The following is a 5,193-nucleotide window of genomic DNA, read 5'->3' on the forward strand; positions in this document are numbered from 1 at the left end:
ATTCACGGTCTAAAACCACTTGAGTCAGAAGAGTCAAAAGTTACAATTAAAAAAATTTCTAAGTTTTTAAAGAGCCACAAAAATTTTTCTTGCCAACAAAAAATAGTACTTGATTTATGCTACAATCAAAAGTAGTATAAATAATTTTTTTAATCTATTTATTCATGACAAATTAATAAAGGAACCAAATTTTTACACAAAATTTTATCTAAATGTCAGACAGCTGTATCACCGCGAAAAATCATTAAATTTGGAACCTCTAAAGTTCATTTGTACCAGTATATTCTAGTTGTGGAATCAATTGCTCAAAAATTTTATCATCCCCCCCCCCAAGAGAAGGGTAGAGGCAAGAGAAGAAAAGAGGGAAGGATGGGCATCTTTAAAATGACTGTGGCCTCATGTAAAAATCGCTGTATATAGTTGGGCGAGTTATTTTAAGTCGAAGTCACTATTGTTATAACTTTATTGGGTGCCATAAACTTTATTGTGTGTCTCTTTATCCAAGTCCACATTGCTCATAGACGACCAAGCGAGACGGGATACGACTCTTCTACCTATCTCAGTTTCTCTTATAGTAATGACATAGGTAGATAAGAAAATGTTGTCTCTTTGTCTTACTCGTATTTTTGGTTGTCACTGGTTAGGTATTCACTGTCTTACTCGTATGTTAGATACAGAAGTCTCAGGGACTTCTTGCAGCCACGTTTTCCCATGCCTGCTATACATACTAAAAACAATATACCTACGAGTTGTAAGGAACGAAGATAGTAGTTTCCGTAATAACAGTTTTATGCTTCAAAAATTAATTGTGATTTTACTCCGAAAATAAATTATTTGCCTAAATAAATATTGATATTCTTATTTTCAATTAATGTATTCAAACATCTTACATCATAAAAGTAAGGTTTTAATTATTGTCGATTATATTTTATAATAGCATGAAATTGCACATGAACCAATTCACAACAATATCACCTAACATACATTCCACTCTCGATGGGTACAAAACAGCCAATATAGATAAAATACACAAGAATTCTTTTCATTTTTATTGTTATTTAAAAAATATTTCACTATTTAAAATTCTTTCACAAAGCGCAAGCACGCGATAACAAAGTTTAAATTATAAAGTTATTCAACTATTTAATTTAATTTTCCTAAAAAAAAAAAAAGTTTACATTTATTTTTCCGTTCATTCATTTTTTATTTTTGCTTCATTCTTTTTTGTTTTGTTCTATCATTTATATTTTGTATTAAACTCTGTATAGGTAAAGGTAGATACATTTATTTAAACGTAATTCCAAACGTATATATACACAAAATATAGGTTGTTTATTGTGACAAAAGATTTACTCTCATGTGGATAATGGTACGCTGGATATGATTAATATATTATCGATGTGTTTGAAGTAGCTCGGAGCCGGCAAGCTCGGTCTCACAACATTTTAGGCGCGTTAGACGGTTTTTGGTGCAAAAAACTTTTATGGATTCGCGTCATCCATGCTACGTCATGGTCTTCATCATTATCGCCAGCAACATGCAATAAATATAACTACATTTATTGCACCGTAACCTACGAAACCAAAACTTTTTTCAATCGAAAAAACGACACCTATGTAATAATAAGTTAAGCTATACAATTAACTATTAACTAAGTGATTCTGATCTTTGGTAACTTCTGCTTAATAAGATTTACTATAATAGTTTTTTTAAAACACGTTAATAAGTTCACTTTATGAATTATGAAATTATAAGTATTCATACTTGAGTGGTTATCTCTTTTTTATCTTTTTTATGACACGAAATTTTTAACGATGATCCATTGATTACGATCCTCAGCAAGACGAGGAAAGAAGTCTTGTTATTGTGTGAATTATGGTACATATTTATTAAGGATGTTTTTGCTCCAAATCAAACGCCCTATTTCGGAGCTACATCAATGAGAAACTTTACATTTCGTTTCATGTATGTGGTCAATCCATTTTCGAAGACAGATAGGATTCGGTATAAATTAAAGTAATTTAAAACAGTTCTAAGATCTGTTGCTTTGAAGGAAGCCGATTCCGGGCACATGGTTATTTTCGCAAACCCTTTCTTTGAAACAAGTTTTTATACAGAATGCTTCTTAATAGACATAAATGTGTCCAATAGTATAGATATCAATTGAAAATTTCAAACACTAAGAGTCCAGGTGCATTTTGTTTGACAGGTATAATAGTACCTTCGTGTCAAATTTTAACAACAACTTGGACTCTAATTTCAAATATTAAGACCGCCTAGCTTCCAAACGAAAAAACTTTATACGGTGGTAAGTTAAGTTAAACCTACTTATTTTCAGCTGTTTTATACATAGTATATCTGTATATTCAAATTTTTTAAGCAAAACGATTTTAACGGGAGCATTTTTTCAGCCAAACGGTTTAATTTGAACTTTTTGGTTTTTTGAAAATAAAATAAAATATGTTATTTCCTTGTACTTTTATAATATAAATAATAATTAATTTTATAAACTTTGATATAAAAATGTTTATATTTTTTGATATTTTTTAAAGTTTGCATGTTATAACTATTAGTGGTAATATAAAATTTCGTTAGTAAACATGTTAAATGTAATTTTGTATCACAAAAAAATGATGATAATGCTTGTAATTATTCAAAAAACATTCTATATAAATATGTATTACAATAAATACATGTATAATATTAAAATATTTATATATATATTTTATATACATTGTCATATTATATAGAAAACTTAATATTAAAAATAACATCATAAACTTTATAGAAACATTAAGCTTTTCAAAAGCAAACGATGAGTAAAAACTATGTATACTTACCTACATATATATATACCTAAAAGTATAAGCACCGAGTAACAAGAGCTAACTTTATTCCACCGTTGGTGGATCATCACATCTCTATCAACTCGTCTCTAAATGTACAAAGAAAATGTAAATTCTAAAACTAAATTGAAAAGTATGAGGTAAATTTATATATACATATTATATGTGAATACAGAATGGTCTGTAAAAATGTACTTTACGCTTTGCAATTTTTGTCTATAAATGTCCACACATTAACTTTTATTGGTTGTGGCTACCATAGACAAATAATTATTATTTAGATTGCCAACTCCAATAGTTTTTATAATGTAAGCTAGGTTAGATTAGGTTAGGTTAGAGTGGCTGTCGTGGAGTGGGACACACTTAGACCATGGGGTACGTTGTGATACCGAAAAAGAGGTGCCTATCTCAGGCCACTACTCCATGAATCTCTTAGAGAGGTCGTCAAAGAGAGGCTGGCCCAAATAAGTCCACCTCCTCATATCAAGAGCTGGACAGTGACAGAGAAGATGAGACATCGCCTCTTCCTCCTTCATCTTGTGACAGCTCCTGCAATAGCCGTGATACACTGTCAGGCCAGGGCGCTCATAAGTGAGCTATATGAACTCCAAAAAATTTTCGCTCAAAACAATGGATGTCACTACCGTAAATAGTTTCTAAATTAAATAACATAGGCAATGATTGCTACAGAAACGTTATATGTTTAAAAAATTTCATAGCTTTTTATTTTCATATAGCTTTGTCTATTTTGGAAATAAAACCCTTAAAATATATTCACTGTGGTAATGCAGAGGTAATGGAAAAAAGAAAAACATATTTCCGTGTCTCATGATTTTTGTTATTTATATCTTTATATATTTTGCATATAGTATCTGTTTTAATACTAAAATATAAACGATATTTCTCGGTATTTTATGAAAGATTATTCTCTAATCACGAGAAAAATAATAAGATAAGTCACATCATATTCAGAATTTTATCATGAATTTATTTGAATGTTATATCCGATTTACAAAAATTTAATTTGAAATAAATTTTTGTGTAATTCTAAAAAAAAACGCAAAAATATCGAGAAAATAAATCGAAAAAATTATATACATATGTGCTTTCATGAAGTTATAACAAAATTCATCATCCAAGCCAAATAAGATACAAATAATTTCAACCCTAAATCTACCCTGTTCTTACATCCCTTATATGGATGGAGACACTTGGTTTTTTTTCTTTTCTATGCCATTGCTATGTTTTCTTTCTATTAAAAAGTTTTTTTTTTTTTTAAATTTTTTTTCATTCATTCTAAGTCAAAATTATCAAAAACTTTCCAAATATGTCGTTTTATGAGATTCCTCCATAAAAGCCAATGTATTTTATATCGATTTCCAATGACTTACAAATTTTAATGGGTATCTATGCTGAAATTTTAACCAAATATTCTCTGAGTAAAAAATTTTGAGCCTTTAAATCAAACATTGTTGTCATGCTCATACATCCTTAAAAAAGATTATCTAAAATAAAAAACAAAAATCTATATTTTTATGAATTTGATTTATAGTCTTTGTTTAATGGAAAATTCTAGTAATTTTAGGTATATAACCATTTTTATGAGCCATTATGACGGTGATATGAGATGAATAAGATGAAATACATAGAATCATAATAATAATAATAATATATAAAGCGTTGGATCGCTTTGTTGGGCGGGCTTTATAGACCAATGTATTGTTTGCATGAAGTTAGTTCCTTACACAAAGACCCTCATCACATTAATGTAAATAACTACATACAGAAATGCAAACAATGGTAATTGCTTCCCAAACAACATTCCTGTAGGATGATCATAAAACATCAGATGTTGAGGGGTTATATACATATTTGTTATAATTCAATAAAATTGTGTAATTTTTATTTTATTTGTGTAACATTTTATTGAAGTAAATAATCAACTGTCAGGATGGCCGAGCGGTCTAAGGCGCCAGACTCAAGTGAATAACTTGACTGTATATTAGATCAGTGATTCTGGTCCTCTCTGAGGGCGTGGGTTCGAATCCCACTTCTGACAGTTTTTTTTAAATGTATTTGATTGATAAAAGCTTTTCAAGAACAACTTTTACTGTTGATTGCGCACAGACATCCCTTCAAAATACAAATTTTTAAATATTTGTAGAAATTCAACAATTTTGAAAATTCAATAATGGTTATGATCAAAAATGTAAACTTGGGCCCAGAATACATTTAAAAATTATGGAAGAAAATGAAAGCCAGTTCCAAGAATCTACTGTAACAATATCTAGATTTATTATTCTTGAGTCTATAAGTTTTATGATACCACGCAACTACAAAAATATAT

The 5,193-nt window shown here is 29.3% G+C and overlaps 1 non-coding gene across 1 annotated transcript; it reads left to right on the top strand.

Annotated features, from left to right (window-relative positions):
• Positions 1-4,791: 4,791 nt before the first annotated feature.
• Trnal-caa lies at positions 4,792-4,905 on the top strand. Its single transcript has 2 exons — positions 4,792-4,829; positions 4,861-4,905. It is a non-coding gene; the product is annotated as a tRNA-Leu (tRNA).
• The last annotated feature ends 288 nt before the right edge of the window (positions 4,906-5,193 follow it).

Source organism: Chrysoperla carnea, chromosome 3 (assembly GCF_905475395.1).
Source record: "Chrysoperla carnea chromosome 3, inChrCarn1.1, whole genome shotgun sequence".
In the NCBI taxonomy this organism is placed as follows: Eukaryota; Metazoa; Arthropoda; class Insecta; order Neuroptera; family Chrysopidae; genus Chrysoperla; species Chrysoperla carnea.